This window comes from Bidens hawaiensis, unplaced genomic scaffold, assembly GCF_021521415.1.
Source record: "Bidens hawaiensis isolate Kalapana, Puna unplaced genomic scaffold, B.hawaiensis_p1.1 tig00018748_1, whole genome shotgun sequence".
NCBI lineage: Eukaryota > Viridiplantae > Streptophyta > Magnoliopsida > Asterales > Asteraceae > Bidens > Bidens hawaiensis.
The window spans coordinates 46,635-70,975 of NW_027492841.1; the positions used below are offsets into that span (position 1 = coordinate 46,635).

Genomic DNA, 24,341 nt, shown 5'->3' on the forward strand with positions numbered 1-24,341 from the left:
AAAATTTCGAGGACGAAATTTTTATAACGGGGGGAGAATGTAACGATTCCGGCAAATCCAGGTATACCCTAGCCGGAATATACTATTTACGTGTCATTTAAATATTGATTATATGTGTTATAGTACATATATACGAGTATATATGATTCATAGTACGAATCATACTCGATTATATAGTGAATCGTATTGGGATTACAACTAATCAATGATCGGTTATTGAAACCCGAACGGATCGGGAATTACATTATAGACGACGTATATAATGTTTAGTGATATATACGAAGTATTAATGCTTCGGGATAGGTGAATTATAGCACAGAAAAAGGATTTCGATTTAATGGTACGTCGGTACGCTAAACGAAACCTTTAACACCAAACCAAGCAAGAGACGGTCAATCAAACCGAAAAAGATGCACAAATACCGATAATATGATGTTTTAATGTCAGGGGTTAAGTTTTTAAAGTTTTTAAGTCGGTTGTATGTAAATTTTATTTTAACCCGAAAAACGACCATATTATGCTCGTTTTAAGCCGAATTACGAGTTTAAACGAGAAACGAACTGAGCCAGATTATCCACAACATTATCCGGATTGCGTAATCCGAATATGTGGCTTAGAATTGATGTGTGGGGCCCACCCCCCATCCACCTTATGGACCGATCGGTCCTTGTGTTATTATCATTCATATCATTTTCTTTTTTTCTTCAACACATTTCACACAAACTCTCTCAAATCTTCAAACATACAACCAAGATCATCATTTTTAACCAAGATCTTCAAGGTATAACTTATGTTTTGAAGCTTGATTCTTGTTTCTAATTTCATAATTCTTGAGAAAAGGAGGTTTTCATGGGAAAAATGGGTGAAAACCCGAGATGAAACCGATTCTCGTGTGATCAAAGGATGTATACAAGTTATACAAAGGATCTTGATCCAAGTAATGAGTTAAAAGTGTTTAGAATAAAATTTTACGGTTAAAATCTTGTTAAAATGAGTTTCCAAGTGAAAGATGGGTGAAAAACCGAGATGGAACCGACTCTTGCATGATCAAGAGATGTATACATGTTATACAAGGGATCTTGGTCCAAGAAATGAGTAAAAAGAGTCGAGAATGGATTTCTACGGTTAAAACCTTTGTTTTTACTTAAAAACCGACACTTTGAAAGAAATGGTTTGATTATTGGTGTAACTTGCTTGGTATAGTGATATTGTGCTTGTAAGTGTTGTATCTAGCGGCTAGCAAAGGCTAGAAACCGAGATCCTTGCGATCTAAAGCTAGAAAACACAAAATAGTTCGGTTTTCGTGTGTTATGAAAAAAATGGACAGATTTACGTGTGCTTAGAGTCGGGTCACGAAATTTCACAGAGGTGATCTACACATGAAAATATGAGATCTGTGAATTTTTGGTAATTTTTGGATAAAAGATGAATATTTGGTGAATTTAATGCTCGGTTTTGGCCAAAAATAGTGAAAAATAGCAAAACATGATGAAAAATTCCGGAAAATTTAAGATAAGCTTTTTATAACATATAAAAGTCACCCACAAAATTTGAGCTCATTTGGAAAAGTCTAAGTAGGCTTTTTGGTGAAACGAGTTCTAGGGCTTCCTAGCTCGGTTTTGGGTGAAAATGGCTTGAAAAATAATTTTTAAATTCTGGAAAAATTCCAGGGAGTTATGAGGATGATAAAGATCATCTCAGAAAAATTTGGGATTTTTCTAAAGTGTTTTGGTATTTTTGATATATTTAGTGTTTTAACAAGATTTAAAAATAGATAAATAAATGTAAATGTAGGAAAATAAATCTGGGAAAATTCCAGAAAGTTATGAGGATGATAAAGATCATCCCAGAAAAATTTGGGAATTTTCTAAAGTGTTTTGGTATTTTTGATATATTTAGTATTTTAACAAGATTTAAAAATAGATAAATAAATGTAAATGTAGGAAAATAAATCTGGGAAAATTCCAGAAAGTTATGAGGATGATAAAGATCATCCCAGAAAAAATTGGGAATTTTCTAAAGTGTTTTGGTATTTTTGATATATTTAGTATTTTAACAAGATTTAAAAATAGATAAATAAATGTAAATATAAGAAAATAAATCTGGAAAATTTTTATAAAATTCCTTACTGTCAAATTAAGTTTTGTGCAAAATTTCAAGACCCGAGATTAATCGGGTAATTATTGGTGCTAAAAAGAACATAAAAACAAGTTTTTAAAGCTTAAAACGTGTAAACCGGCAAAGTTCGCATAAGCGAGCTGACTGGTACATGAAAACTTTAAAAATAGACTATTTCATAAATCTAAGTAAATTAAGTAAAAATAAATCATCCGAAAATAATTCGGATGATTTGGGTAATTTTACCCGATTTTACCGTTTTCGGCACCGAAATACCGGAAATGGGCCCCACGGCCAAACGGGGTGTCAAACCGAGCTATAATTTCATCACCTTAACTAAATTGACTGTCAAACTCTAAGCAATGTCAATCTGAGTCCTTAGAAGTGTCACGGGGTTAACATTGTCCCCGAATCGAGTACAGTACTGGGTTAACAATGTTCCCAGATGTACCGATTGATATGTATTTAAGTTATGGGAATTATATAGTAACGACTAGATATTATATTACAGATCCAGGCACGTAGCTGTTCCTTATATTACTCACCAACTCACGACAAGGTGAGTTTTCACGAGCCCCTTTTAATGAATTGTTTTAATTATATTTTCCCGGGGCGGAAAACATGTCTTATTTAAAGTATTTAAGTACATACCGATTGTATGGAAATACTTGTACATTTATATATATATGGACTAATGCATAGAATATATAAAATGTTTATAATGTGTTATTGTTCTGGGGTAACATAGTTCCCAGGGGTTACATTGTTCTGGGGTAACATAGTTCCCAGGGGTTATTATTGTTCTGGGGTAACATAGTTCCCAGGGGTTATTATTGTTCTGGGGTAACATAGTTCCCAGGGGTTATTATTGTTCTGGGGTAACATAGTTCCCAGGGGTTATTATTGTTCTGGGGTAACATAGTTCCCAGGGGTTATTATTATTCTGGGGTAACATAGTTCCCAGGGGTTATTGTTGTTCTGGGGTAACATAGTTCCCAGGGGTTGTTATTGTTCTGGGGTAACATAGTTCCCAGGGGTTATTATTGTTCTGGGGTAACATAGTTCCCAGAAAGTTATTGGAAATGTTCTGGGGTAACATAGTTCCCAGCATGATTATACTGTTAATAAATGATTATTAAAATGATTTGTCAGTGTTTATTTAAATTAGTGAAACTCACCAACTATTCGTAGTTGACCCGTTTTCTTTACATGTTTTCTAGGTATGCCCAAGTTGGAATGATTGATATGTGCTTAACTATCTGTGCTACCTGTTGGAAGCTTGCTGCTCTTTGTTTTGTAATGAATTTATTAATGTCTTATCGGTAAAATTTGTGTGTAACACCTAGACAGTAATGAAACTCGCAACAATGTAATATGTTATAAATTAATGTAGTGGTATTTTCTTTATAAGCAATGCTGTTGATATCAGATGTGTCTGTTGCATCCCGTGTACGTTTCCGCTGCGGTTACGGGGTGTTACATTACTTAACCTAACACTAGCCCGAATCATCACAACTCTTTTATAAACTGAATCATTTTATCAAACAATACATTTACTAAGCGTATGTGATCTTACCTATTTCCGAAACGCGTAAACGACCAACTTGGCAAGACACGGAAAAACAGTGAAAATGAGCCAAAACCAATTTTAAAAATTTGATATCGTATAACATCACAATCTAAGACTACTTACATGTTCTGGGCATAACAGCCATACCTAGACTAGATATATAGCTGATTCAGTTAATGAGTGTACTAGTGTTAAATGTACTATACCGACTATAGGATACAAGCGATAATTGAGGTGTATTATTTACTACACGTTTACCTTACAATACTACAATAAGGTGAGTTAAATGACCCCTCTTTTTAAACTATTTTACGAAAATTTGGGGTGGAAAGCATGTTTATATACATCTAGTTATCTGAAAACGTGTTATAATGTGATTTGTCTATGTGCTAACACTTGAAAGTCCCCACAAGAACGAGTTATTAATCTAGAACTGGTGGCATGTGAATAGTACTACTGGTTTGACAAACCCAATTGAGAGGGCTGATGGGGTATGACGAGACATGTTTTACAATTGCACATGACCATATAAACCTGTTGTAACATGCTATGTGGTGTTAGACATAGTAACCGATAGGGGAAAAATGGCCAATGTGGCCACGAGGAAGTGTGTGGGCAGTGAGGTGCCACGTAAAATGTTTCGTCCAGGGTTCACTTGTGGCTTAGCATAATTACATCATATAAATACATGCTATGAATAATACAATTATGTATATTGATCTCGTACAAACTTATGAAACTCACTTACTATTCGTAGTTGACTCGTTTTGACATGCTTTTCATGTGAGCGAAAGTTGGAACAACCGGTTATGTGTGTTTCACTTAATTTGTGCTTTGTGCTAGAGTTTGAGACCAACACTGTGTAGATAGACGCAAATATACTATTAAGAATAAACGGCCTAAAGAACCGGTTATGTGTGTTTCACTTAGTTTGTAGACATAGTATAAAACAATGTAACATGATGAAAATTAGTTTGTTAATTTTCTCTATAAATAATGTGGTTGATAGTAGTGGTGCATGTTACATTCCCGTATTACACTTCTGCATTTACCTAGTCGGGTGTGACAAAAGTGGGTATCAGAGCCATTGGTTACAAAGATAGGATGTCCTTTAGGATACCCTAATATATAACGTAGGCTCGATTAGCCCTGGAAATAAATAATAATTAATAATATATACTGATGGCTTTCGGGACGGACTTGAATAGGCAAGTGGGTTATTATGATCCGGAATGTAATAACAGACTTAATTGTACGAGGGGATTCGGGAAGAATATAATATTATATATACATACATACATATATATATATATAATTGATTATTTGTGCTAATGTGTACGAATACATGTATGTATCTTATTGTGATTAATATTGTTGAAATATACTATTATTATTACTAACCTTTGTGTAGAAATATGAGGAGAGCTGTTGAACGTGCATCTATTGAGGTACCGATACTGCTCGAGGAAGAAGACGATCCAGAAGAAGAACCCGAGGATAAACAGTTAACACTTAGTATATTATTTAAATGGTTTTCTCTCATTCATTTTATTATATTTCAAACTGTCAAACACATTCCAATTTTCACCCTCCACTTTTATTGTTTTTTAGTACTTTATGTTTTTATGGTGTTACTTCTCATTTTCCGCAGCTTACCCTTCATTTTATAAAACATTATTTTTGGCCTTCGTAGAATGTCTTCCCTAAGAAACCATCACCGCCCCCAACATCAATCATTTGGTTCTCATGACCGCCGTATTACCGTTTTGGTGAGATTTTAGGGGATGCAATAATCCCACATGAGGTACCTACAGACCAGCCTAATTTATCGGGCTACTGATGTGATAGTTACCCCCCTAGGGAATCACCTAGGCATGAGATCGGAGTCACTAGTGCTTACCATTCCCATGTAACAGATCCTAGATCCCCTACTTCACCTGCACACCATACTCCAGCACCCCCACCCACTCATAGGATCCTCCAGACATCCCGTATGATTGTACGTCCACCTAAGCACAACTTTTCCCCACCTCTATCGACATACCATAGGGGAGAAACCTCGCGTGTACAAGTTATTGAGATACCTATCCCTACATGGGGTATACATGCACCAATCCCGGAGCCACCCCATTTATCTGACTCAGCATGGTTAGGAATATTAACTGGCCAATTATTAGAAAAATTAGCATAAATAAATAACATCAACCAACACATACATGAGATGCAAGAAAACATTTGGTATATACAGCAGGAAGTGAGATATGTACAACGGTTAAACGCTCATTGGTGTATACAGCGGGAAACCTCGCGTGTACAAGTTATTGAGATACGTATCCCTACATGGGGTATACCTGCACCAATCCCGGAGCCACCCCTTTTATCTGACTCAGCATGGTTAGGAATATTAACTACCAATTATTAGAAAAATTAGCATAAATAAATAACATCAACCAACACAGACATGAGAGCAAGACAACATTTGGTATATACAGCGGGAAGTGAGATATGTACAACGGTTAAACGCTCATTGCCGTTGGCACTTGGATCAGGTGACGGCCCAGTTGGAGATTCGCATGGCGATCATTACGGTCTTAATGGCTGTTGTTATGTGGCTGTTATATATATACATATGAATGGGTAGAAACACGAGTGGTATAACTTTGTTGTACAAAGTGTTTTGATATCCCATGCAGCATTTTGTAGCAACATGTTGCGTTGTCATGGAGGATGTTTTTAGTTTACTATTATTACAAACACTGGCCCTTATCTGGTTAAGTATGGCTGTCACTTAGTGACAAATTTTGGTACGTATATACAAATGCCAGCCTATATCAGGCTAAGACATTGAACTAATTTTGGATGCATATGTACAGTAACTGTTATGGGTAATATAAATGTACTCTTTGACATATTTGTATGTTTATGATTATGATTATCTTGATAATGTGTTTGGTATGGTGGAAATGGTACTAATTAATATATAATTGGTTATTGTTATAGAATGGCCCGGAAGAAAACGAATAATAAATCTGAGGTGGAAGTGGCCGAAATGATTGCCCGACAATTACAAGAAGTGATTTCGGCTATAGTAGCGCAAGTCTACTGGTATAGGTGCAAATACAACTGTTAATCATCCATTGAGCACCAATACCGCCACTAAAATTACACCTCCGCCGAACATTGATACAACTAAAAATGTTACTACCAAGTGAATACTTATATTGCTACTAACAATAATACTCAACCAAATGTTAATGTCATTGGAAACCCCGAAGTACTAAAAACCTATAATGTCACAAATACAACTCCCAATCGAATGTCAGTACTTTTAGAAACTCGAATCCCCCACATCAGGAGTGTTTTTTTTAAAGAATTTACGTCGTGTAAACCGATAGATTTCAGTGGTACCGAGAACCCAATGGATTGGTTAAATGGATTGAAATGACAGAGTCCGTAATTAATATTAGTAACTGTCCACCCGACTGCATTGTCAAGTACGCTACTTGCACGTTTGTGGATCATGCTTTAATATGGTGGATTACAATTGTACAAACAAAGGGACAAGAAGCCATATACCGTACGTCATGGGTTGAACTCAAAAACCTTATATTGGAAAATGTTTGCCCAAGAAATGAAATCCAAAGCTTGGAACACGAACTTTGGAATTCGGAAATGAAAGGCGCTGACCATGTTGGCTACCCTAACCATTTTAATGAATTATCTCGTTTAGTACCATGGTTAGTAACACCGGAGCCCAAGCGTATTGAACGTAATATTTGGGGATTAACCCCTGCGGTGTAGCGAACCCAACCTTCGAAGGTGTTGTTTTGCAAGCCGGTGTTGTCACTTTTAACCTCAGAAGAAGCGGAGTGATAAGTCTGCCAAGGGAATCATCAGGTTTGAAACGAACTGATTAAGGGATGAGATTACAAGGGAATCCAGATAATAAACGAGCCCATTCGATTACCCAAAATTATGCCTTGGCCAGTTCGGATGTAATACAAGAAGTGTACAAAGGGACCTTACCGAAATGCAGGAAATGTAATTTGCATCACGTGGGAAAATGTCGACCATGAGTGTGTCATAAGTGTGGAAAGACCGGGCATTATGCCCCTAATGGCAGAACCTTCACAGACAATGTTAACTGACCACCTCAAATAAACCAGCCTCGTCGTCCTCAACCACTCCGACCTCAACCAACCCGACAAAAACTCAACAACTCCGCCCACAATGAACCTCCGTACTTGCTATGAGTGTGGTAGTACATAACATTTTAGGAGATACTGCCCCAAACTGAATCAAGGTGCAATGAGGAGGAAAAACCAAACACATGCATCAACTTCCAACCCAACCAGGGGACACACTTTCGTAATTGGATCTGTTGAAGCGCGACACGACTGAAATGTAGTGACAGGTACATTCTTAGTTTCTGATCAGTATGCTTCTGTTTTGTTTGATACGGGGGTCGACAGAAGTTTTGTATTTGCTAATGTTTTACCTTTGGAGAATATGCCAGTTAGTGAACCAATAAATCCTTATACTTTAGAACTCGCTAAAGGTAAGTCTATAATGGTTAACCAAATATTTTGAAACTTCCCTTTTATTCTAAACGAGCAATCCTTCCCGATCGATTTACTCCCAGTAGAATTAGGAAGTTTTAAGGTAATAGTCGGTATGGATTGGCTATCTACGAATAAGGCAGAATTTGTTTGTAAGGGCAAAACTGCTAGAATTCCCCTTTCGGAAAATGAAACGATCATTGTACAAGAAGAGAAATCTGGTAATATACTGGCTCTCGTATCCCACTTTAAGGTACTGAAGTATTTGCGCCAATGTTGTATGGTATATTTGGCAAGTGTAACAACTAAGAACCCTGATGAAAAATGTATAGAAGACATCCTAGTGGTACAAGATTATTCAGATGTTTTTCCGATGAGTTACCTGGTTTACCACCGACCCGACAAGTTGAATTTCGTATTAACCTAATACTAGGAGCAACTCCAATAGATAAGGCATCTTACCGACATGCAGCTTCTGAAATGCAAGAACTACCAAATCAATTACAATAATTACTGGATAGGGGTTTTATACGACCTAGATATTCGCCTTGAGAAGAACCGGTTTTTGTTTGTGAAAAAGAAGAACGGAAGTTTTCGAATGTGTATAGATTACCGGGAATTGAAGAAAGTGACTATCAAGAGTAGATACCCCTTACCTCGAATTGATGACTTATTTGACCAAATTTAGGGTGAAAAACATTTTTCTAAAATTGATCTTAGATCTGGTTATCGGCTGGTGAAAATTTAGGAGGAAAATATTCCAAAAATAGCCTTCAAACTCGGTATGGTCACTATCAATTTTTAGTTATGCCGTTCGGATTAACCAATGCACCAGCGGTATTTATGGATCTGATGAACCGAGTTTGTAAACCTTACATTGATAAGTTCATGATAATGTTTATTGTCACGCCCTCAAAATCCACTAACGGATTTTTACCGTCAGAAGGTGTGAACTAACAGGATCGGAACCATTAGTTATAATCAAACACCATAAATAAAGTTTTCAAACAACCAAGACATCAAGTCTTAAGTATAAATGCGAAAGCGTAAATTGTAAAGCAAAAAGTTTACGCCACACAGGATGACTTAAAAACCCAATTTATCAAGATAATAATTAATAGAAGTTGCTAAAGCAATGTTTTTTAGCAAATGCATGTTCCTATAACGCGCGCCCGTCTCGGCTACCTGAGAATAACATACTAAAAGTGTCAACAAAGGGTTGGTGAGTTCACAGGTTTATATAAATAAAGTGTTTACGTTTACGTTTGCGTTTGCGTTTACGTTTGCGTTTGCGTTTGCGTTACCAGATAGTGTTAAGTCAGTTATATATGAATAGGTAGTTAACCTATCAAGCATGCATTACTAAGTGTTCGACACCGAAGCTGACTGTTTATCAATTGCCTTGCCACCATGTCAACCACGACCATGGTAATGTGTTAGCCAAGATTACACCCACTCGACCTACAGTCGAGCTTAGAGTTGGGTGGGGTTTGTCAAACCCAGTAGTACTACTCAACAGTGACTCGCTATTATCCAAATATTAATCGGTTCGATGTTATGAAGGACTTTAGTTGGTTTGTTTGCCACTTAGCCTTACAAGTGATATATAAAAACTAACAAAATCTACAGCGCTGGAGTATGTTATCTCCCCCAAATAAAAGCGTTTAAAAAAAAGAGTAAAAAGGGGACGTGAAACTCACTGTTTGCGAAGAAAATCAAAAAGAATCCGAGAGAGGTGTGCGTCACAGAAAATCCTCACTAGTGCTCCAAAAACAAAAATGAGATTTTCTAAGTATTTAAACTACAAGTGAGTTCCTAGACTCGACACATACAACTTATGCATGAGTTGCGTTTCGTGTTCCATTTGTGAAATAAGTGCGACTCGACAAACATGTTGTTGACAAGTTACACATGTGAACAAGTACTTAAGTGTCAAGTATTAACATCGTTCATTACTAGCAATATCCCCCACAAGGGCAATTTGGTCAAAACATAGCAAACATCGATCAATTATGCACTTTTCATGATAATTCAAGTAATACAGCAGCTAAATTGTCCAGGCAGATTTTAACTAGACAAGATTACTCTATTTGATAAATTCTAACATGTCAAATAAATCACCAAAAATCATCACAGCTAAATTGTCCAGTAGGTTTCTAAAAGTACTTTTATTATATTTTTATCATATATGGTTTTATTACAATGATCAAAACATCACAGCAAACACACAGAAATCATTATCATGCGCAACAGAATGTTATTTGTTATTCATATTAAATGACAAATCCAATTAATACAAGACCAATTGGGTTAGATTCCTAACTCAAAATATTAACTTCCAGAAGTGGAACCAACCCATTTGGTCTTGTCTTTTATGAGATATCTTAGTCGCAAAACAGCCTAACAGCAGGTCTCCCGAATCAGCCTTGCACAACAGTTTTGTAAAATAATAAAAACTAACTTTTATACGTCCAAAAATTACAAACTCGGACTTTTCAGAAACCAGACTCGACCTAGTATATTTTCGAATTAAAAATCACATCAAAACATGTAATTAACATCGAGTTACAGTCATCCAAACACGAATTCAATAATCTGTCCAGCATCAGTTTTCATTAAAACTCAACAAACTAATAACCTTTGCACTAACAATCATACATGATATCCTAATTCATCAACTAACAACACATTTAGCACTTAGGGTTTATGATTTGCAGGTTTAATCATGAAATTAACTTATAGAATGGGTTAGATATGAAGCTTATTTACCTAGTTATCACCTTGGATCCTTCAACAACCTTACAAACAACTTGTATTGTATGTGTGTGTGTGGTGATCGGCCGAGAATGGTGAAGAGGGGGGGGAGGGGCTGCTGCCTTCGTGTAGGAAAGAGGGAGAGAGTGGGATTAGGGTTGGGTGATTATGTTGTTATTTATTTATTAAATATAATACATGTTACAAATCGCACCCTAAACTTCAAGTGAACTTAATTCTAGCATAACTAGTTTATAATATTCATAATTAATTTCATACACGTAAATATCAAGTAACACATAACTTAACACATAGTTATCAAATACTTGTTCATGATATTTATTGTTCTTTCACCAACGGTTTGAGTCGACTCGTGTGTGTTTCGGTGAAATTCCGAAAGACTACTTGTGTAGTGATTTTCATGCGTCATCTAAACCCTAGTTTAAATGTAATGAGATATGCTTTATAGTTCGTGTGATCTTAAGTCTGAATTAACGGAGTTCGGATTAACGGAGTTAACCTGAAATTGACAAGTGTCACATCATCCCCATGTTGAAAGAATTTTCGTCCCGAAAATTTGAGTCAAGTCGCGATGGGTGTCTGAAAAAGGCAAAAATTTTCAGTTTGTCATATCATCCCCTAGTAGAAAGAAATTTCGTCCCGAAATTTAATTCATACCTCTGTTGATTTCTGACTGTTTGTCGGCTTTCACGGTTTTCAGTGTTTGGTCAACCCTTCAAAAAGGTGAGTATACTTTTTCATCATTTGATCCTCGCGTTCCCACGTGAACTCTGGTCCACGTCTCGAGTTCCAACGAAATTTAATGATAGGAATCTTGCTGTGTTTGAGTTTTTTTGTTTCCCAGTCCAAAACTTCGACTGGTTCTTCGATGAAGCGTAAATGTTCATCAACTTGTAATTCGCCCAAAGGAACTGCTTGGGTTTTGTCAGAAAGGCATTTCTTCAAGTTGGACACATGGAATACATTGTGTACGCCACTGAGTTCCGTTGGTAAATCTAATCGGTACGCAACCGGACCGATTCGCTCAGTTATCCGGTATGGGCCAAGGTGTCATGGATTGAGTTTGTTTCGCTTTCCGAAGCAAACTACACCTTTGCAGGGTGAGACTTTGAGTAAAACTTGGTCGTCCACTTGGAATTCCAGAGGTTTTCGGCGCTTATCGGCGTAACTCTTTTGGCGATCTCATGCTGCTGCCATGCGGTTTCGGATTTGGATAATCTTTTCAGTGGTTTCAAGTACTAATTCTGGACCAGTGATTTGGCTATCACCCACTTCTGCCCAGCAAAGAGGTGACCGACAATTCCGTCCATACAACGCTTCAAACGGCGCTGCTTTAATGCTTGCGTGGTAGCTGTTATTATACGAGAACTCTACCAAGGGTAAATGAGGTTCCCAACTTTTTCCTAATCCAACACGCATGCACGCAACATGTCTTCCAAAGTCTGAATGGTGCGTTCACTTTGCCCATCCTTTTGAGGATGGTATGCTGTACTCATATCAAGGCGGGTGCCTAGGGCACTCTGTAGTGACTTCCAAAAGTGCGAAGTGAAACGAGAATCTCGATCAGATATAATTGAGACAGGCACTCCGTGTCTAGACACTACTTCTTTCATATAGATGTGAGTTAGTCTTTCCATTTTGTCCGATTCCTTGATCGCTAAGAAATGCGCGGACTTAGTCAATCGGTCGATGATCACCAGATGGTATCGCATCACGTCGGTGTTTTGAGTAATCCCGTGATGAAATCCATGGAAATGTGTTCCCATTTCCACGTTGGAAGTTCCGGTTGCTGTAGCAGACCAGATGGTTTCTGATATTCCACTTTGAATCTTGCACAAGTCAAGCATTTGCTCACGTAGGTGGCAATGTCGGCTTTCATGTTTGGCCACCAGTAAAGTGCCTTTAGGTCATGGTACATTTTATCTAAGCCAGGGTGAATGGAATATCGGAACTTGTGTGCTTCATCCATCACTAGAGTTCTCAACTCTCCGTATCGAGGGACCCAAATCCGGTTTTTGAAATATTGGACCCCATCCGATTTGGTTTCAAGTTGCTTGTTCATGCCCCGCGTGAGTTCTGATGGGAGATTATCGTCTTTCAAGGCTTCGAGTTGAGCATCACGAATCTAATCAGGTAAGTTGGCGTGAATCGTGAGTTGTAATGCTCGCACTCGTCTAGGTTTATTGGTTTCTTTTTTGCTGAGAGCATCGGCCACTACATTGGCCTTGCCAGGGTGGTACTTGATGGCACAGTCATAATCCTTAAGTAGCTCGACCCAACGACGTTGTCGCATGTTCAGCTCTTTTTGATCGTAGATATGTTGGAGGCTCTTGTGGTCGGTGTAAATGGTAAACTTGGTACCGTATAAGTAATGCCTCCATATCTTAAGAGCAAACACCATAGCTCCGAGTTCTAAGTCATGGGTCATATAGTTCTTCTCGTGGATCCGTAGTTGTCGATAGGCATACGCTATAACTTTCTCGAGTTGCATTAACACGCAACCGAGACCCTGTATCGATGCATCACAGTGCACTTCAAAGTTTTCCATTCCCTCGGGGAGGGCTAGGATAGGGGCGCTACAGAATTTGGTTTTCAACAGTTGGAAAGCAGATTCGTGCGCATCACCCCAGTTGTACTTAGTGCCCTTGTGTGTCAATGCGGTGAGGGGTTGAGCAATCTTTGAAAATCCCTCGATGAAATGTCGGTAGTAGCCAGCCAGTCCTAGGAATTGTCGCACCTCAGTCGGAGTCTTAGGTGCTTCCCAGTTTTTGATGGCCTCTACCTTGCCTGGATCGACATGGATACCATTCTCATTGATCACATGCCCTAAGAAATGAACCTCGCGAAGCCAAAATTCACATTTCGAGAGTTTAGTGTACAGTTGTTCCTTCTTTAGCAATTCCAGGATTAACCTCAGGTGTTCTTCATGGTCGGTCTTGTTCTTGGAGTAGACGAGGATATCATCAATGAAAACAATCACAAACTTGTCGACGTATGCCTTGCATACTCTGTTCATGAGATCCATAAATACGGTTGGTTCGTTGGTTAAGCCAAAAGGCATAACCAAAAACTCATAGTGACCGTACCGAGTTCTGAAAGCCGTCTTTGAAATGTCTTCTTCGCGCACTCTTAATTGATGGTAACCAGATCTCAAATCAATCTTCGAGTAGTAACTAGACCCTTGAAGGTGGTCGAACAGATCATCAAATCATGGTAGGGGATAACGGTTCTTGATCGTCACCTTGTTAAGCTCCCGGTAATCGATGCACATGCGGAAAGTCCCATCTTTCTTTCGAACAAATAAGACAGGAGATCCCCATGGTGATGAGCTAGGTCGGATGAAACCTTTATCCAATAAGTCTTGTAATTGAGTGGACAATTCCTGAAGCTCCGTCGGTGCGAGCCGATACGGGGCTCGTGCTATGGGTGCCGCGCCGGGGGCTAAGTCGATTTGGAACTCGACTTGTCGTATAGGTGGGAGTCCTGGTAAGTCTTCCGGGAAGACTTCCGGAAAATCACGCACAATAGGTATATCTTCAATCTGCTTTTCTTCCGCAGGTTTCTCGACAATATGAGCTAAAATCGCCGGATGACCCTTTTGTAAATATTTCTGCGCCTTCATGAGGGTGATGACGCTTGTACTCATGCCGCTCTTCTCGCCCTGTATCGAGATGATTTCGCCGAAAGAGGTAGTGATATGGACTATCTTTTTGTGACATATAATCTCAGCACTATTCTCGGATAGCCAGTCCATGCCGACAACGACATCGAAACTACCAAGCGTAAAGGGTATGAGCTCGATATCTAAAGTATGACCTGATAGTTTCAACCTACATCCCGCTAGTACATGAGTTGTTTCTATAGACTTGCCGTCAGCTAATTCAATAGAAAAATTAGCATCTAACGGGGTTGGAGTTAAGTCTAAGAGTTTACAAAAGGCTTTGGATACAAAACTCCTATCAGCTTCAGTGTCAAACAAAACAGAAGCAAAACAATCGTTCACAGGGAACTTACCGGAAACCACATTCGGATCGTTGCGGGCCTGGCCCGACCCAATGACGAAAGCTCTACCTTTACCACTGCTCCCGCCACTATTATTGCCTCCATTGTTCTCATTTTACTTCAGCTTGGGACAATCCTTCCTGTAGTGACCCTCTTGACCACACTCAAAGCACCCTTTCGTCGCTGTAGAATGTTTAGGAGCACCTTTAGCCACTAGGTCTCCCCTACAGTCCTTGGCCTGATGACTCAATTTACCGCATCGCAAACACTTGATACGGTCACATGGGCCAGCATGGTAATAGTTGCACTTGTTGCACTTCGGGTACTTTCCAGCATAGCCACTCGAACCCTGTCCGCCACCGTTGTTGTTATTGTTGGAACCCTGATTATTGAAGTTCCGAGCGAGTTCGGGTTTACGGTGGTGTTGTTGCTGTCGAGGGTTCGACGACGAGGACCTGATGTTGTCAAACTTTCTCTTTCCATTCCCAGAGTTGATGTTGCTGTTGTCATTGCTTGAGTTTTCACAGGTTTTAAAGGTGGAACCTATAGGAGGTAGCGCACCTTGTGCCACTGCTTGATCTGTCAGCTTGTGGCCTATTCGGATCGCTTGCTAAATAGTGGTTGGTTTAGAAGACGTCACCATACCCTGAATCTGGTGTACCAAACCATTGATATACATCTCGATTTTCTTACTTGGCGTATCTACCCTCCGCGGGCACATCACTGCTAGCTCGTGAGAACGGGTGGTGTAGGCTTCAATCTCAGAATTCACCATCTTCAGCGCCCAAAATTCCGACTCCAACTTTGCGATTTCCTCTCTAGGACAATGCTCTTCTCACATCATGTTCTTGAACTCCTCTCAGTTCATAGCATTTGCCAATTCCAACCCAAGAATTTGCACATTAGAGTTCCACCAGGTGAGGGCGAAATCTTGCAGTGTTCCAGCAGCAAACTTGACCCTGCTAGCTGGTAGGCAGTTGCACATCTCGAAAGCTGACTCTGCCTTCTCGGCCCAACGCAGGAAACCTATGGCTCCCTCAGTGCCGTTAAACGAATTGGGCTTGCAGTCCAGGTAATTCTTGAAAGTACAGACTGCTTGGCCTCCGGTTCTTCTGCGTTCGGAGCAATTTGCGCCTCTAGTGTCTCGCGACGAGCTAGAGCTACTGCTGCATGGCCTCTTATGTCTCTAGCTTCCTCATGCTAGTCTATCATCTCTGATTGCATCTTGATTACTACTTTCATATGCTGCACATGAGCATCATGAACTTCCTTCATAGCTTCAGTTAGGTAGGAAATTCTCTCTCGAGCATCAAATCCCTTCTTTTTCAATTCTCTGACATTTTGCGCGAGTCGAGTGCATATTGTCAACCTCATGCTCCACACATGAAGCGAGGGCTGTGAAGGCGCGCTCCATTGGGAGTGTCAGGGGTGGTAGCGTTTTGAAGGATATGGGGTAACCTGGAAGGGGTAGCGGTGGGGCTTGCTCACGATAAACCATACGCTCGATCAGACTCGGGTACCAGCTCCAGTCGTCGTTGTCTTCGTACATGTCTCCCTACAGGATAAGTCGTGTATGGTTTTCGCGCGTATGAGTGAATGAGGTAAAGAGATAAAGAAAACGAATAACTAATTATATAATATATATTTATATATGCAGTGCGTAAAATTATAACTAATGGGTCGTTGCGGTTATAGCCTAGTATGCATGCAATTCTAGTTCGCTATAACCAATGGCTCTGATACCAATCTGTCACACCCTCAAAATCCACTAACGGTGTTTTACCGTCAAAGGGTGTGAACTAACAGGATCGGAATCGTTAGTTATAATCAAACACCATAAATATAGTTTTCAAACAAACAAGAAATCAAGTCTTAAGTATAAATGCGGAAGCGTAAATTGTAAAGCAAAAAGTTTGCGCCACACAAGATGACTTAAAAACCCAATTTATCAAGATAATAATTAATAGAAGTTTCTAAAGCAATGCTGTTTAGCAAATGCATGTTCCTATACCGCGCGCCTGCCTCGGCTACCAGAGAATAACATACTAAAAGTGTCAACACAGGGTTGGTGAGTTCACAGGTTTATATAAATAAAGTGTTTGCGTTTGAGTTTGTGTTACCATATAGTGTTAAGTCAATTATATATCAATAGGTAGCTAACCTATCAAGCATGTATTACTAAGTGTTCAACACCGAAGCTGACTGTTTATCAATTGCCTTTCCACCATGTCAACCACGGCCATGGTAACGTGTTAGCCAAGATTACACCCACTCGACCTACAGTCGAGCTTAGAGTTGGGTGGGGTTTGTCAAACCCAGTGTACTACTCAACAGTGACTCTCTATTATCCAAATATTAACCGGTTCGATGTTATGAAGGACTTTAGTTGGTTTGTTTTCTACTTAGTCTTACAAGTGATATATAAAAACTAACAAAATCTACAGCGCTGGAGTATGTTATCTCACCCAAATAAAAGCGTTTAAAAAAAAGAGTAAAAAGGGGACGTGAAACTCACTGTTTGCGAAGAAAATCAAAAAGAATCCGAGAGAGGTGTGCGTCACAGAAAATCCTCACTAGTGCTCTAACAACAAAAATGAGATTTTCTAAGTATTTAAACTACAAGTGAGTTCCTAGACTCGACACATACAACTTATGCATGAGATGCGTTTCGTGTTCCATTTGTGAAATAAGTGCGACTCGACAAACATGTTGTTGAAAAGTTACACATGTGAACAAGTACTTAAGTGTCAAGTATTAACATCGTTCATTACTAGCAATATCCCCCACAAGGGCAATTTCGTCAAAACATAGCAAACATCGATCAATTATGCACTTTTCATGATAATTCAAGTAATACAGCAGCTAAATTGTCTTGGCAGATTTTCACTCTACAAGATTACTCTATTTGATAAATTCTAACATGTCAAATAAATCACCAAAAATCATCACAGAAGAACACGTGAGTTTGGTTTCTAAAACTACTTTTATTATATTTTTATCATATATGGTTTTATCAAAATGATCAAAATATCACAGCAAACACACAGAAATCATTATCATGCGCAACAGAATGTTATATGTTATTACTGTTAAATGACAAATCCAATTAATTCAAGACCAATTGAGTTAGATTCTTAACTCAAAATATTAACTTCCAGAAGTGGAACCAACCCATTTGGTTTGGTCGTTTATGAGATATCTTAGTCGCAAACCAGCCTAACAGCAGGTCTCCCGAATCAGCCTTGCACAACAGTTAACTTTTATACGTCCAAAAATTACAAACTCGGACTTTTCAGAAACCAGACTCGACCTAGTATATTGTCGAATTAAAAATCACATCAAAACATGTAATTAACATCGAGTTACAGTCATCCAAACATGAATTCAATAATCTGTCCAGCATCAGTTTTCATTAAAACACAACAAACTAATAACCTTTGCACTAACAATCATACATGATATCCTAATTCATCAACTAACAACACATTTAGCACTTAGGGTTTATGATTTGCAGGTTTAATCATGAAATTAACTTATAGAATGGGTTAGATATGAAGCTTATTTACCTAGTTATCACCTTGGATCCTTCAACAACCTTACAAACAACTTGTATTGTATGTGTGTGTGTGGTGATCGGCCGAGAATGGTGAAGAGGGGGGGAGGGGCTGCTGCCGTCGTGTAGGGGAGAGGGAGAGAGTGGGATTAGGTTTGGGTGATTATGTTGTTTATATATTTATTAAATATAATACATGTTACAAATCGCACCCTAAACTTCAAGTGAACTTAATTCTAGCATAACTAGTTTATAATATTCATAATTAATTTCATACACGTAAATATCAAGTAACACATAACTTAACTCATAGTTATCAAATACTTGTTCATGATATTTATTGTCCGTTCACCAACGGTTTGAGTCGACTTGTGTGTGTTTCGGTGAAATTCCGAAAGACTACTTGTGTAGTGATTGTCATGCGACATCTAAACCCTAGTTTAAATGTAATGAGATATGCGTTATAGTTCGTGTGATCTTAAGTCTGAATTAACGGAGTTCAGATTAACGGAGTTAACCTGAAATTGACAAGTACCACATTTATTAATGACATTTTAATCTATTCAAAGAGTGAGAATGAACATGAGCTTGGAGTTGTTAAGGCTAGAGAAGTTGTATGCAAAATTATCGAAGTGTGAATTTTGGCTACAAGAAGTGCAATTCATAGGACACATCGTAAACCAACAAGGAATTCAGATAGATCCTAGTAAAATTGAAGTTATTAAGAATTGGCAAGCGCCTAAGTCACCGAAACAAAATCTCCAATTTCTGGGATTAGCTGAATATTCTAGGCGTTTCATTGAAAAATTTTCTAGCATTGCCCAACCCTTAACCCTTATAACTCAGAAAGACCGAACGTATGACTATGGAGAAGAATAAGAAATGGCCTTCCAGCTGTTAAAACATAAGTTGTGTGAAGCTCCAATATTAAGTCTTCCAGTAGTGTGACGCATCCCGTAAAGGTTTAGGATGTGTACTGATGCAAAGAAACAAGGTAATAACATATGCATCCCAATAGTTAAAAGTACACGAAAATAATTATACCACTCATGACTTGGAAATGGGAGAGTTATCTTTGCATTTAAGATTTGGAGACATTACTTGTATGGTACCAAGTGCATAATTTACACGGACCACAAATGCCTATAACACATATTTGATCAAAAAGAGCTGAACATGAAGTAACGAAGATGGGTGGAATTACTAAATGATTACGACTGTGAAATTAAATGCCATCCTGGCAAGGCTAATATAGTAGCCGATTCCTTGAGCCGAAAAGATAGAATAAACCTTTGAGGGTTCGAGCACTTGAAATGATTGTCCAGAGTAGCCTTACCGAGCAAATTTGCATCTCCCAAAATGAAGCCTTAAAAGAAGATTTGTAAGAAGAAGAAGATTTGTACGGGAACGAGAAGAATTTTGAAAAGAAGACTGATGAAGTCCTTTATTTTAAAAACCGAATTTGTATCCCAATCCTTCATAATCTTCTTGAATTGATCATGGATGAAGCGCACAAATCCATGTTTTCTAATCATCCAGGTACTAATAAGATGTATAAAGACGTGAAATAATTTTATTAGTGGCATGGTATGAAGAAGTTTATAGCCACGTATGTAAGTAATTGTGTGACATGTGCACGTGTTAAGGCTGAATACCAAAAACCTTCAGGTATGTTACAATAAGCCGAAATAACCTAGTGGAAATGGGAACAAATCACCTTCCCAAAGCCTCTCGAGGGCATAATGCTATTTGGGTTATAGTTGACCGATTACCAAATCAACACATTTCCTTCTGATCCATGACAACTACGCTACTGAAAAACTAGCTCGAATTTACATAGATGAAATTGTATCTCGACATGGTGTACCACTTTCGATTTTTTTGGACCGGGATAGTCATTTTACTTCTCGTTTTTGGGAAGCGGTGCAAGAAGCTTTGGGAACCTGTATAGATTTAAGTACCTCTTACCACCCTCAAAAAGATGGCCTATCCGAAAGAACAATTCAAACACTAGAAGATTTGCTTCGTGCTTGTGTACTAGATTTTAAAAGGAATTGGGATCAACACCTCCCACTCATTGATTTCTCTTTCAATAATAGGTATCACAGTAGTATACAAACAGCACCATATGAAGCATTATACAGGTGAACATATAGATCGCCACTTTGTTGGGTGGAAGTTGGTGATACTCAAATTAAAAGATCCGATTTGATTCAAGAAACAATCGATAAGATTCATAAGATTAAACAGAAACTGAAAGCCTCATGTGACCGACAAAAGAGTTATGCCGATGTTCGTAGAAAACCGTTATCCTTTGAAGTAGGCGATAAGTGTTTCTTAAAGTATCCCCGTGGAAAGGTGTTATAAGATTTGGTAAGACCGGTACATTGGACCTTTCGAGGTTATTGCTAAAGTTGGCCCCGTAGCCTATCGATTGAAACTACCATTGGAACTGAGTACTATTCATGATGTGTTTCACGTATCGAACCTAAAAAAGTGTCTTATTGATGAAACGGAGATAGTACCATCGGAAGATGTACATGTAAACGAAGAGCTAAAATTTGTAAAGGAACCGATAGAAATAGTAGATGGGAAAGTCAAACAGTTATGACACGACAAAATTTCATTGGTAAAAGCTCGGTGGAACTCACAATGAGGACTCGAATACAATTGGGAACGAAAAGATGAATTCCGAAAGAAATACCCACACCTCTTCCCTAAAAAGAAAGCCTTTGATACATCAAATTTCGGGAACGAAATTTCTTCAAATGGGGTGGGGGGAGAATGTGACGTTCATGAGAAAACGATGGTACTTATTTACTACGTAGCGAGTAAACAATTACCCAGTTATTTCGTAGCGATTAAATGATTAACCGAATGATACTGGTTATGTCCTATATATTTCAAACACTAACCGAAACCCTAATTTACAAAGCTTGGTGAATGATGTTAAGTGCTTGGTTTTACTACCCAAAAAGCTTCTTGTACAACTCATTATGCATGTTTTCCTCACCCATTTCATTCCCTCGCCCAATCTCCTAATATTAGATTTCAAATTCAAAACTCAAATCCATATCCTTTTACTTTCCAATACTCCTCCCAAATTCTCTCACCAGACACATAAACCCTAAAATTAGAGAGAGCGAGATTCAGGCCCAGTAGTGAAGATCTTAGATAGGGGCTCAGGTAGTGTTATGGCTGTGCTAATCAGCAAAGCGGTTTGAAACGATGACTCGGGGTGGTGGTTCAGTCACCACCGGCGTCCCCAGCGGTGGATCTTTTAAACGAAGGTGGTGTATGGTAACGAGTTGACTTTTAGGTAACCTGTTAGTTTTTTGTCTTCTAAGGGTTTGATTAAACCTAATTTTTCCAATGACTTGTGATGGTAGTTACTCCTGGCCACTTCATAATCATCTGCAAAACACCAACGCCTTTATCTTCAAGAACCTCAAGGTAGTTTTGACCATATAATTTGATTAATAAGCACATGTAGCTCGTGTTTTAAGTTTAAATTTGCAGTACTTTGTAATTGATGAAGCTGAAAGAATTTGGAAGCCAACTTTGAAGACGAAATGAAGCAGATGATTAAAATCTTACCAAAGGTATGGTTTGCTGCAACTAGATATCATGTATTGGTGTATAATATTTAGTTTTATGAACTCATTGTGCTATTTGATTATATTTTAATTAAACTTATTGAGGACTTTGTTAATAAGATGTGATCTTTTTGTTGTGTCTTTAGTTTAGCTTATGTTTTATGTTTGTTTTAAGGTTGAAGATCTTGTACACTTATTATTTCATACTACTGTGGTGTAAATTAAAGAGCCGTATAAACAAACCGATCTTGATAAAAACAGTGTTGAACCGAGGCAACCGTTATCTCTGCCATCAAATATTCAAAATTCTAAAATGGAGAGACGGTTATCATCAAAGATGGAGAGGAGATTTTCTTTAATGAAGTCAACAAAGTCAGCTTTGGTTAGGAGTCAAACGGGTGAATTTGATCATAAACGATGCCAGTGGGACATACGGTTATGGCAACGCGTTTTTGGCCCAAAGATAAAGGAATAAGCGAGGATAAATCAGGTGTAAGCAGGATCGAACAGTTGGAACTGCTTAACAAACCTTGGCGGCCTCTTACTCGCAAGTTGAAAATACCTGCTGCTGTTATAAGTCCTTATCGGTATGTCTGTCGGTGACATCATCTTAATTTATTATCTATGCTTATCTATTTAATTTTTATTTTGTGTATGCAATGCCGGCTTCTAGACTTGATTTGGATGGTGGTTCTTGGACGGTTTCTTCATTGGAGAATCACTCAACCGAATAAAGATGCAATATGGCTGTGGTTCATGTCGGTTATCTGTGAAGTATGGTTTGCATTTTCTTGGTTACTTGACCAACTTCCAAAACTCGCACCGGTTAACTGTGCAACCGACTTAAACGTTTTAAAAGAGTAGTTTGAAATCCCGAGCCCACAAAATCCTTCAGGAAAGTCTGATTTTCCCGGGGTGGATGTGTTTGTGTCAACCGCAGATCCCGAAAAAGAACCGCCTTTAGTCACCGCAAACAAAATATTATCAATTCTTGCTGCTAATTACCCTGTTGATAAGTTATCGTGCTATGTTTCTGATGATGGTGGTGCTCTTTTAACCTTTTAAGGCATAGCCGAAGTTGCAAGTTTTGCTAATTTGTGGGTCCCGTTTTGTCGAAAGCATGATATTGAACCGAGGAATCCCGAGACCTATTTTAATTTGAAGAAAGATTTGTTTAAGAATAAGGTGAGACAGGACTTTGTGAGGGACCGCATGAGAATTAAACTGGAGTATGTTGAGTTTAAGGTGAGAATTAACTGTCTTCCGGATTCGATTAGGAGACTGTCCGATGCTTATAATGCTAGAGAAGAAATCAAATCCATGAAACTTCAAAAAGAAGCCGCTGGTGATGAACTTTTGTTGCCTATTAAGATCCCAAAAGCAACATGCATGGTGGATGCAACTCATTGGCCCGGTACTTGGATGATTCCATCTCCAGAATACTCAAAGGGTGATCATGCAAGCATTATACAGGTAATTTGGGAATTTTATTTTATAGAAAATTGGACAAAACTGTTCATGTGTTTTTACCCTATTTAAAATTCGATTCTCAAATCTAAAATTGCAAACTTAGTTCGAACATGACATCACTTTTTCGTTAGAACCAACTGATATTAACGGTGGGGGCTAAACGTGCAACCCTATTACATGGATCATTTATGCAATTTTCTCTTTATTTTATATTTTAAGTTTGTACATGTATTAAAATAACTATATGTAAATAATGCTAGGTGATGTTGAAGCCACCGAGTGATGAACCACTGAATGGTGCAGATGACGAGGCGAATCCGGTTGATTTCAGTGAAGTTGATATATGGGTTCCGCTTTTAGTCTATGTGTCTCGTGAAAAACAACCAGGCTACGATCATAACAAGAAGGCTGGAGGTTCGGGCCTCGGCTATTATGTCTAATGGCCCGTTCATATAGTGGAAGGTCCAGAGTAAACTACTTAAATGTGCATATATTTTTTTTTTATAGGGTATATTAATAATTAATTCTAAAATGATGTTGTTTAGGGGGCTAATGATGGTTTTCAACAAGGGTATTGTGTGATAGTAAGTGCAAAGTGATTTATAGTTCTCTACTCTTTCTTAAAAAGGTATTGGTCAAAGAAAGGTACGTATTGCAGCACTTGGCAAGGTCATCAAATTGTCTTGCATTCTTAATCT

The 24,341-nt window shown here is 38.4% G+C and overlaps 1 pseudogene; it reads left to right on the plus strand.

Annotated features, from left to right (window-relative positions):
* Positions 1–7,129: 7,129 nt before the first annotated feature.
* Positions 7,130–24,099, plus strand: LOC143556872 (cellulose synthase-like protein D3; annotated as a pseudogene).
* The last annotated feature ends 242 nt before the right edge of the window (positions 24,100–24,341 follow it).